Below are 12,905 nucleotides of genomic sequence, written 5' to 3'. Positions count from 1 at the left end.
CAAGAAAATAAAAGTCAATTCATTATGGGCCAGATCCACCCAGACTGGTGCAAGAAAATCTAATTTGCATCATCCTGCACTAGCTAATCCTTTTGAACCACGTGGGCGGTAATTCTACCTACGCTGCCTCAGGGTTTTCAGCAGAATAGGTCAGCTTTTTTTCCACCAAAGTTAAGTGTAGGGACTAATCCTGCATTCCTTGCACGCCCAGAATGCCTCTGATCTCTAGTAAAACCAATGGCAATTCTGGCTGCATAAGCAAGGCGGGATCACACCTAATCATGTGCTTTCCTGAACAAAGAGGAATTCACTGAAATCAGTTACATTTTAGTGGGTTTTGGAGTGTATACATCATTGCTTCTGAATTTGGCCCTGTAGCTAAGTTTAAAAACACATTGGATAAAAGTGCTGGTGTCAGAAGGGAGTCCACTCCCTAACAATAAGTAGCAGGACAATTGGCTAGGCATATTAGGAGGAGTTTATCTGAACACTCAGATATCAGCTGTTGGCCACTGCTGGAGAGAGGATATTGGACAACACAAAACATTGGTCTGGTTCAGTGTGGCAGATCCTATAATTCCTAACAGAAGTTTAACTTGACTCTTTTTTAGCTATGGGATTTAATTAGCCACACAAACTCAATTACTATGGTCTCAAAATTTGGATGGATTTTCATATAATTGAAATTAAATGGAAGAGACCATTTAGGAATAGGATGGCTTGCCTATCCTTAGGTCCTGCCAATACCATATTGTTTTGAATGGGATGTTATTAAGCCCTGGCACCAATCAGGCTGAGTCACTAGAGTGCAAGCTTTCACCCCTTCCATCTAAAATATTATTCCACTGTTTAATTGATCTCACTGTTTGGGAATCTTTTTGATATCCAGCCTCAGCTTTCCTTTGTTCTATTTCATTCCTTTCTTCCTAATTATGTGAAGTGGCTTGATATGTTTCATCTCCCATCTTAGTTCTTGTGCCCTTCAAATACTCTAAAGTGATTGGAAGCCATATTTAAACAGTTGTTCAAAAGAAATATTCTTGACTTTATAGTGGTGTGCAAAGCTCAAGTCCAGATAATCTCTACATTTTAGAGATTTATTTTGCCGTCATGTCTCTCCATCCCACTTTTCCACATTCTGTTCGCATTAATTCAGACCATCTTCCTTTAATTATCCCAACTTTCCTTGGTCCTAAATTCATCTGATCAGAACCCCAGGTTTGCTCATCTTCCTTTCTACAAATACCAACTGTTCTGATTGTTCCTCCAAGCCTTAACCAGGTGGCTCCCATCCCCTATCTAGGGTATCTCTTGTTAATCACCATAATGAGGATGTTTTTGAGTTCCACCCACCTTACTTTAGCTGGTATTCTGCCAGATCTATGATGGGGCCCAGGTCTCAAGAAATCTGGTAGTTTTGCCAAGTATCTCATTCCTTGGGTCTGAGGTACTCGTAATTCACTGCATGCCTCTGAGCCTGGGAAAAGCCCAGAGTGCAGAAGATATGAAGACAGCAGCAAACAATGCAGACAGCTGGACAGGAGGAGTTCCCTCCATTGAATTTGAGATGTCAAAGGAAAGGCATTGCTGTTAGGTGTAGATTGTGTATTGGGTAGTGGACAGGTGACTTATCCGAGCTTTTCAAATGTTTGGATTTGGATCAGGTTGGTGTTATAGCTGAGTGTCACTTTGTCATTTAAAAAAAAAATCTCTTGTAAATGTGTTCTGTATTGTCAGTTGGTTAAAGTGGTTAGTATTAAAATTAAGACATGAATATATGTATTATAAAACAGAGTAGAAGATTTATACCTGTCATTTAAATTACACAGATCAACAGCAAAGATCTAATTCATATTATAGACTAAGAGCTCCTAAGGTCTTCTAAAAATTAAAGTCAGTCTTGAACCACACACACACTTAAGCATTAGAAACCAATTTTTTTAAAGGGTTTGAACTAAAGGCCAAACCAGTGGGCTTTGGGATTAATCATTTAAATGAACACAACTGTTAAAAAAGTGATCAAACTATTTCCCCCACAAAACTGTTTAAAATAAAAAACTTGCTCATGGGCTGAAATCTTATCCAATAAGGCAAATTTTAAACCCAAAGTGAAGTTTTGCATGTGAGATAGAAACTCTGATATTCTGAGGTTTAACACACATGCTGACAGGCCTCATGACGTTGAGAAGAGCAGTGATGCAATATGTTCTCTGGGTGCCATCATATGATGTCAGTTAGCAAAGCAAAGCTTCCAGAGACCGACTAGTTCTTTTTAAAAAATGTATGTTTGTTTTCTTCTGAAAGGGAGGCAATTTGTGTTGGTTATGTTGTCAGTTGACAACGGGTTGCGAGAATGTGCAATCAAGCTTCTAAGCAGTGTTTTCTTTTGTTTTCTATTCTTGGTTGGATGCCCCTTTTAACCTTATCAAAGCAGTTAAATTTCTTCAACCTATCAAGCTGAGCCATGTCAGCATCTTAAGACAGCCGTTGCCGACATGGCTGAGCAAAGCTGAATTGATCTTACAACCCCCAGGACATTCTGCACAGCACGAATGCTCTACACTACCACCACATGCTTGATTTAAAGTTCAGACCTTTCTAGCTCATTGTTGACGAGACAAAATGTCCTGTGCCACTAACATTATTTGAAAATCTTTGTTGCCATAATTGTTATTACAGTAACTTCAGATATTAGGGGGAGGGGAGCAGAAGGGAAAGGGGGAGACAGATGCCTTGTTACATTCTGCTGATTACATCAAAACCTGCCTAGCTGACAAGGCAACAATTATACAATGGTTATATTAGTCACAGGAGCACTACAGACTTTGGTTCACAAGTCTATTAATGTATCAACTTGGTCTCCATTTGTACACGTGCAGCTTGGCGTGTGCTGGTCTTCCACACACACAAGTTACAGTTTATGCATACAAGTGACTCAATTTATGTATGCATAACCCATGGTTAACCCTTCTGCCAGGTGGAGTCGGCAGCAACAAGGGCTGGATTCAATATCTAGGAGTTTCCTTTTAACGATACAAAATAGAACCACCTTCAGCCCCCAATCAGCAATCTGGGAAAATTAAACACCAACTCTAGGCACCTCTGAGAGGCAATACTTCCCCTATCTCAAGCACTAAGTCTGTGTATAGCAAAGAAAACTTATTAAAAGAGAAAAGGAACCCAGCATTAATTTTGGGAAACACCATAATCGTGATTTGAAAGCATAGAGCCATGAACAAACACCCACCCAGAGTACACTAGGCAGCGTCCTTTGCCTCAACTTCTCATTGAGTGAGAAAGTTTGACAAACAAGTGTTCCTTTAACACACCACTGCCTTCTCCCTCCACTGTACTCCTCTCACAGTTGCTACCTTGGTCAGTGAAGACTGAGGCTACGTCCTCACTACGGGGGGGGGGGGGGGTCGATTTAAGTTACGCAAATTCAGCTACGCGAAAAGTTGTAAATACACAATGGAAGCCGTGGTTTTGAAAATCTATTGCAGGATTTTTCAGAAGTTCTCAGTACCTATACTTGGGTCGAATTATCAAAAAAGCTCAGTACTAGATGTTGAATACTTTTGATTTGTACTAAATCATAGAATCATAGAACTGGAAGGGACCTTGAGAGGTCATCTAGTCCAGTCCCCTGCACTCAAGGCAGAACTAAGTATTATCATTAAGTAAATGAACCATCTCATTCACAATACACATTCAGACCTTCTCCTTCATACTCTACAGCAGGGGTCGGCAACGTTTAGCACACGGCTCGCCAGGGTAAGCACCCTGGCGGGCCGGGCCAGTTTATTTACCTGCTGACGTGGCAGGTTTGGCCGATCGCAGCCCCCACTGGCCGCGGTTTGCCATCCTGGGCCAATGGGGGTGGCAGGAAGCCGTGGCCAGCACATCCCGCGCTGCTTCTTGCCACTCCCATTGGCCCGGGACGGCAAACCGCGGCAAGTGGGGGGCCGTGATCGGCCAAACCTGCCGCGTCAGCAGGTAAATAAACTGGCCTGGCCCGCCAGGGTGCTTACCATGGCAAGCCGCGTGCCAAACGTTGCCGACCCCTGCTCTACAACTTAAAAGTTAGAATACCTTGGAACTGGACAAAGTTTTCAGAGGCCTTCTCTTTTGTGCTCACTCAAAATTTGCATTCATTCCTCCTTTTGTCCACATTAGGTTAGAACCATTTACAGAGTGGCCACTTGAATATAACGTATGATTACACTGCTCTACAGCCAAAATGCTTCTGAAATAAATGTAGTCAAACTTTACTAATTCTGGGTCACTGAGAACGAAAATGATGCTTAAAATTGTTGATTGGCTCTAGTTTTCAAGACATGCTATTGGGTCAGTATATACGACCCTTGACTTGGGAATGGCGGAGGATAAGTGAGTTATAAAGGGAAGGGATCTCAATTTAAACCAGAAATGACTAAAATACATCTTTGACTGGATCTATGAATAAATCTATGACTGGGTTTGGACAGTACTTGCTTTTTAGGCAAAACAATGAATGATGCAATCTGAAGCTGGTATTGCGTCATACGTGATATGAATTGCATCGTGTTATTCCTAGAAGTCATGGATGATGCAATCATAATGAAGCTTACATCACTCTGCTGAACAAATTGCCCTATATCAGCTCTAGAAATCATACAGTGTCGTGCTCTCTTATTTGTCAGTGTTTGATTTTGCAAAGGGACACATTTCCCTTTAGCCAAAGTGAGCAGAGATGCCTCGTACTTGTGTGAACAGTGCAGAGAACTTCTGCTATGTTTGTGTGAAATGACTTTTGCATCACAAAAGCGCAGTATAACCACTATGGTTAAGAAAGCCTATCACCTTTATTTTGGCTGCAAAATTGGAGATCAGGACAAGAGGTGGGCCCCACACATATGCTGCAACACTTGTGCAACAAATCTGCACCAGTGGTTGAACAGGAAAAGGAAATCTATGCCTTTTGCAGTGCCAATGATTTGGAGAGAGCCAACAGATCATACCAGCAATTGTTACTTCTGCATGGTGCCTCCAGTTGGGAAAGGTGTGTCAAAGAAGAAAAAGTGGACTGTGCATTATCCCAACATTCCATCAGCTATACGCCCAGTACCCCACGGAGAAGGACTGCCGGTTCCTGATGCACCAGAATCATTCTCACTTGAGTCAGACGAGGAAGAGGAAGAGGATGAAACTTCTGGTCCTGAACCATCAATGTCACAGGACCCACATTTTCTCCCATCCTCCTCCTCTGAACCACACCTCAGAACACAAGGTGAACTGAATGACCTTGTCAGGGATTTGGAACTACCCAAGAGTAAGGCAGAGCTGTTGGGCTCCAGACTACAGCAGTGGAATCTCCTGGCAGGTGATGTTAGGGTTTCCATGTTCCGTGACCGTCAAAAGGATCTTGTCCCATTCTTCTTCATGGAAGGTGATCTTGTAGCCTGCAACAACATCGATGGTGTGATGGCAGCCCTCAACATCGTTCACGATCCAGATGAGTGGAGACTGTTCATTGATTCATCGAAGACGAGTCTTAAAGCTGTTTTACTGCATAATGCCAATGTTTTGCCATCAATTCCAGTTGGTCATGCAGTCCAAATGAAGGAAACCTATGACAACATGAAACAACTTTTGAGGTGCATAAACTATGACCAACATCAGTGGCAGCTTTGTGGCGATTTGAAGGTTGTTGCTCTCTTGCTTGGTCTGCAGACTGGATACACAAAGTACTGCTGTTTTCTCTGCAAATGGGATAGTCGTGCAAGAGATTCCCACTACATCAAGAAAGATTGGCCACTCTGACAGTCATTGGAGCCTGGGAGGAAAAGTGTTCAGCATCCACCACTTGTTGATTCAAGGAAGATTTTGTTACCACCCTTACACATCAAGCTGGGTCTGATGAAGAACTTTGTCAAGGCCATTGACAAAACACAAGCAGCTTTCAAGTACCTGCGTGGCAAGGAAAAGACGGCATGGAAAGCCTTCCAGTTAGTGGCAATAAATTTTCTCGGAAACAACAAGGCAGACAACTACAGGTTGTTGGTGGAAAACCTCCTCAAGGCATACAAAAGCCTTGGTTGCAACATGTCACTAAAGTTACATTTTTTGCACTCTCATCTAGATTTTTTTCCACCGAACCGCGGAGCAGTGAGCGACGAGCACGGCGAGCGATTTCACCAGGACATTGCAACAATGGAGAAACGCTATCAGGGCAAATGGAGCCCATCAGTGCTTGCAGACTATTGCTGGACAGTGACAAGAGATGCTCCATTTAATGAATACAAGAGACAAGCCAAGAAGCGCCGAGTAGACACTGAATAGGACTAAACTATGTACAGAATAGTTTTTTGCCTTTTGTTTCATAATAAATTTTATTTATATAACCCTTTTGCTGATTTTTAAAGTGTTACATAAACAGGACAGGTGAAATATTATCATGTAAAGCAACCATAAATACATGAAAAGACCTAGGTTTACAATTTATGATTAAAACTCTATCTACACAATATACATAGACATAAAATGTAAAAACTTAAATATCTTAGAAACAGTAGCCAATCAGTTGTTTTAATTGTCATATCTGAATTCAGCCCATCAAAATACATAATAAATAGCACATTTTATCTCTGAAGCAGACGACTTCTCAAAAATTGTAGACCAGTTTATTGGTGAATTAATTGGAATGCAGTTACCTGACAGGCAAATCTGAATATTCAAATATAACTTTTGCACCAGGAAACAAGTACATGTACAGACAATCAAGGCCTTTGAATGCAGTAAGGTTTACTTTTTTTGCATCTCAAAGTTAAGGGTCAGACCTTCATCATACAAGCACTGTGCACCTGGAGCGGGACTTGTTTCCATTGTATAAGTATCTTCTCAGGGAGAAAATTCTGGGTACTAAAGGGATTTTCAATCTATTAGAGAAAAGCATAACAAGAACCAATGGCTGGAAGCTGAAGCCAGACACATTCAAATAGGAAATAAGGCACAATTTTTTAACAGTGAGGACAATTTACCATTGGAACAGACTACTGGGGAAGTGGTGAATTCTCTGTCTCTTGATGCCTTCAAATGAGGACAGGATGCCTTTCTGGAAGATATGCTTTAGCCAAACACATTATGTTTTTAGTCAAACACATACTGGGTTAGCAGGATAAAACGTAGCAGTCTGTAATATACAAGAGGATAGACTAGATCTAATGGTCCCTTCTGGCCTTAAGCTTTATGAATCTATGAACCTGAGGAAAAGGGGATAGGAAAGGCAGCTTTACATTGCCCAGTCCACGGGAGAGCTCCCAGTTCCATTTAGAGCAGACTCACTGTACAATCTCAGGGCTGCTCCAAGTTGCACCACTTCTGGGGCTGTAAACGGTGTGAGTAGTGGAGCACAGCATGCTTCAGCCATGTCCCCAATATACCATCTCACCCACTGCCCGGGGGAAGAGGAGCACATGTGGAGAAAGAGGTGGTCATGAGATTCTGCCATGCCAGAGAAATCCCTTGTTGCCTACTTAGGGTGATTTTAAGTCAGCTTTGCATCACTATAGTAATGCAAAGGGGACTTAGTGGGGTTGAAAATCTGGTCCTAGGTCTATAAAATCCTGTGATTACTACTTTTAACAAGTGTTTCTCTTTGAATCACCACTCACAAAATGTCTATTTACTCTATTTCAAAAGGAACAATCCAGAATCCTTGTCCATCAGTAGATATTTGTATGAATTGCCCACACAGTTCTAAAACACAAGGGAAGAAGGTACTCAGAGCCTGGACTGGGTTTAGTGCTAGTGGACTCAAAGGAGATAGCCAATTTGGAAAAGAATCTGAATACCCCATGACCCATAGGAAACAGAAAGTAAAATCCTATAGGGCCAGTAGCCAGCTTTGAAATGAGTAGGCAGTGAAGAAAACTCCTGTCTTCTACACAATATGGAAAAATAATTATTTACAGATAAAGAATTAAAATGGGTTTTGGGTTTGCTTCTCAAGTGATGATGCTGTTGCCATGGTGAGGGGTACTGTATAACCTAGATGAGTAGAAGTGAAAGAACAACTGTATGAGATAATTATTACACTGTCCTGATTTTATTCTCCAGAAAGTAGGCACATGATTTTGAATTATTCATTCATCTATCAAATCATAACTCATTGAAGCAACTCATTGATTCTGGAACTTGATTTCTGAAGCATTCTGGACCTCACCTATTTTAGGTAAGGGGAGGATTTTTATTTAAATTGGTTTTCTTGCTCAAATTTGTGTTTAATGATTTATACATTTCCAGGCTGCAGTTTATTCAGACCCCAAATCACTTTTTAAATATTTTAGGGAACATTCAAAAAGACATTTGAGTAGAATTCTATTAGCTTGTGCAGATGCAATTGGTTGGAAAGTAATTTTATTTATATCCACACCGTGATGCATAGATTCTTGCATAATCACAGTCATTTTATTGGAAAGTTTTTTATTAAATAAAAAGGACACTGAAATGCTAAGATTACATGTTGTCCCTCTTTAATTAGTCAATCAGAGTAAGAAGCCAATCAAAAGGAATGATGGTTTGTAAAATACTTTTATCTCTGTGTGCAAAGATAATGATTTCCTCAGTAGCTGCTTGTTGAGGAGCTCAGATTAGAGGCAACAACATTACAGACACTAGCCCTCCTTTGTTTGCTGAACCCAATGCTGAGCAATAAAATAACCCACAACCTAAAACCGTTGCCAATATGCTCTGTGCCAAGCTTTTCCCTAATGATGCAGAAGTGAATCAAAACCACTAGAAAGTACACACACAAACCAAGCAAGCAACAGGGGTCATAAAATAAAGATTTGTTCATCTGTGATTGCAGAAACAAAGTTTTTGTACGTGCATCTGTCAGGAAAGAGTGCCATTCCTTATGGAAGGCAAATGGAAGGGAGGTAAGATGGATGTCACTATAATACTTTTTGCCTTTTTAAAATCCAGAGGGCCCTCCTGCACCCTGGAGGATCATCACATATAGTGACAGAGATTCTAGAGCCAATAGAACTTGGGGAAGCAGCAGTACTGTTGGATGCTCCACCATCCATAGCCCTTTCACAGTATGGATGGTCTACATGGATCGGAGGGTGGGGGGTGACCTCCAAGACAGAAAGAGATGAAGCAGGAGTCAGGACTACTGACACTAAATATGCTCCCTTGTCACTCTGATCCTTCTAAGCAGAAGTCTGCCTCAGACTGAACATTCATCCTGGTAGCATTACTTGGAGCATGGGGGCAGGATGCAGGTACATGGAAAAGTCACTGACTGGGAAGGTGCATGGAAAGCAGGTTCTTGGTCCTACCAACCAGGAGATCCACTAGAAGGTATTAGCTGCCTGTACAGGTGCACTCTAGATGAACTTCTCCATTACTTAGGCAACTGGTTGGGCATGGCAGAAAGATGTCACAATTGTTCATCTTTTTACACTCAGGCTGTTGGCTTGAACTTATAAAAATAGTATATTTCCAAAGATTCATTTTTACTCATAGAAAGCCTACAGAATTCTAACCTGGTCTGGGCTTTTACAAACCAATCAAACCCAACACTTCAGTGATTGTCTAATTGACAGGATGAACAGATAGGTCAGTCTTGCCTGAGACACCTGGACACCTTTGTAATGCACCACTCAGAAAAATTATAAGGATTGATTCATGACAGGCTATGGATTTTGTTTCATCTATATAATGCTTTCAATCTTCTTTATGCTGTTCAATATACAACTCATTGATAATAGGGTTATGTATATAGAACAGTTTAAAAAAAAGTGTGTTATGCCACTCTCTTTGAAGGGGTTAACTGGTCATGGGTCATTTTAGATATCTTATAGGTTTTTACTGTTTTCCTAGTGGATGCGTTTTGAAAGTTTTATTATATATTTTTTAGTTTGCTGCTATGGGTGAAGAGATCAAAGGAGGACACTGTATAGTAGCCCCTGTGTCCTGAAGTGAAATTATGATTCAGTTATTAGCTCTGCTACTCAGTAGCATACATGAACTAATGCAGCATCTATCCACTTTGCCTTATCTATTGTGACAAGCCTCCAGGGGGCTGATCCATGTGAAATTCATTTCACAACTCATTCATTGAGTGCCTGGGATTTGAAAATACCTTTCTGCTCTTCTAGGTTTCAATAAGCCAGCCTGCACAGGCTCATTGCCTTCAAAAAGAAAGTAAACTTCTGCAGAGAGGGTTCTTCACATTTTGTCAGATACCACAGGAGATGTAGTCAGCATCATTTCAGGAGATATGCATGTGCATATTCAGGACAAGGCTGATTTAGATGATGATCAGAGGTTCCAGGGCAACAGAACTATTTATTTTACACTAGATACCATGTATCTCATCACATAAAAAGAATATACACAGACATCTGTAGGCCTGGAACATAGATGAAGAGTCCCACCTTGCAGCCTCCCATTGACTATGAAACTACCATGCCACCATTAGAGTGCTTGTCCATGTGATGTTAGCATACCTTAACTTACTTCAGTGGGCGTTCTGCTTGAGAAAGGACTGTACGATCAGGCCCAGCATTTGTTCTAGACAGTATTTCTCATATTTGGCGAACATCCAAGCACACTGTGGAGTAATGAGGGGTGGTTCAATATCTCTGGAACAGCCATTGTGGACCAAATTATGCCCTTTTGGTTGTCTATGCAAACCCACTAAAGTCAATGAGTAAAACCAGAACAAGATTTAGCTCTAGGTTTTCAGGGATAGGTCAAATGGAGACTTAGACAAGGATCTATTTCCTATGAGGAAAGTTAGGCATGTGGATAAGTCTTTTCAGGTTCAAGGCCATTAACAGGGGATATTGCTAGGACTGCATATTTTGCATAACAGAATAAAAAGGTAAACACATTCATAATTGCAAACCAATGATAGAGCTTCACAAACAATGGCAATGGTCAGAAGACAAGAATGAAGATTTAGGACTTGATCTCAACAGAGCACCATACAACCACTTGGGAAAAGACCTTAAGTTGCATAAATATCAGTGCTAAGCCCATTGCAGGATCAGGGTTGAGATATTATTGTTTTTTATTTGTTTTTTTAAAGAGCCTAATAGAGTGCTCTAGGCACACAGTAGGATTCCAATAATACCCACAGCTAGCCCCAGAAAAGGAAATGAAAACAGTTTGATGCTACATGTCCTTTGATAGCCTTGAATCAGAGCACATGTATGTGGGATAGAGGAAGGGGGAGATTGAATGGCCCCAAGTGGGTACTGTTAGCAACATCTGGGATGAGCAACAGGATATCCACCCAGCCAAAAAATATTCTAGTATGTCGTTGATATATGGGTTATTTGGAAACATAACACATTGGTTCTTCCAAGCCAACTATATACATTAACAATGATACCAATATAAATGCTACTATGACTATCCCTGTACTCCAACTTCCATTTCTACACTGTCTTCGGCCCTTTGTGTCTTTCCTGCTTCCTTTACAATGACAGCCCTACACTTCCAATATAGATATTTGGAGAGACTTTTCAGTTAAATACAATGCATTTAAAAATATGATGATGCCATATGATATTAAGAGGCAAAACAGTAACAGTGATGTACTTTTCTGAATGAGGATTTTTTTTTATTGCTGGTTTAAATAATGATTCCGTGTGCAAGTTAATCCTAAGGATGTGTCACCTTTAGAGCTGGCTGGATACCAGAATTTCTGTTCCATGTGAAATACTGACATTCTGTAAAAAATAAAGTGATGAAATTTCAGAGTTCCCTACAAAATGAAATGTTCCAATGGTCCCCAATTTTGATTAAAACATTAAATATATAATATATAAAGTGTTTTAATAAAATGAAATTAATCAAAGGACACTAATGAAACATTGACTTTTTCCCATTGAAAAACTTTCAAAACTGACATGTTCCTGGGAACTGTTTTGATTTTCACAAACCTGCTTTTTCAAGAAACAACAGTTCTAAAATGTTTTGACCTGCTCTAGTCACTACATTTATAGTTATTTACCCTTTAGTAAATAAGGGACCATTAATATTTGGGTTTTACCTGTTTATGCTCAAATTGGTGACCTTTCTATGTATCACCTACAATGTGCAGAGTTAGCAAACATTCAGATGAATAGTTACCTTGTTTTACCTTATGCTTCTTCAATTTTGCTATCAAAAACTGACTGCTGGCAGAAAACATTACTTCTGGTATTCAATCCCTCCAACAGCTCATGAATTACCAAATACATGAGACTGGTGGATTAAAACCCCAAGTAATAAAACCCTGGGACTCTCTTTCATACAATAGTTTCCCAACAAGTACCATTTCTTGCTTGAAACTGCCTTGGGTTTCCTCAATTCCTATAATAATTCTGTGCACTGCCTCTCCCTGCCTGATTCTCTAGTATTGGTTTCACTGCTCTACAGCCAAAATGCTTCTGAAATAAATATAGTCAAACTTTACTAATTCTGGGTCACTGAGAACGAACATTATGCTTAAAATTGTTGATTGGCTCTAGTTTTCAAGATATGCTATTGGGTCAGTATATACGACCCTTGACTTGGGAATGGCGGAGGATAAGTGAGTTATAAAGGGAAGGGATCTCAATTTAAACCAGAAATGACTAAAATACATCTTTGACTGGATCTATGAATAAATCTATGACTGGGTTTGGACAGTACTTGCTTTTTAGGCAAAACAATGAATGATGCAATCTGAAGCTGGTATTGCGTCATACATGATATGAATTGCATCATGTTATTCCTAGAAGTCATGGATGATGCAATCATAACGAAGCTTACATCACTCTGCTGAACAAATTGCCCTATATCAGCTCTAGAAATCATACAGCGTCGTACTCTCTTATTTGTCAGTGTTTGATTTTGCAAAGGGACACATTTCTGTTTAGCCAAAG

The sequence above is a fragment of the Emys orbicularis genome, chromosome 2 (assembly GCF_028017835.1).
Source record: "Emys orbicularis isolate rEmyOrb1 chromosome 2, rEmyOrb1.hap1, whole genome shotgun sequence".
NCBI lineage: Eukaryota > Metazoa > Chordata > Testudines > Emydidae > Emys > Emys orbicularis.
The sequence above is the reverse complement of the archived record's forward strand: the minus strand, read 5'-3'. Positions refer to the sequence as shown.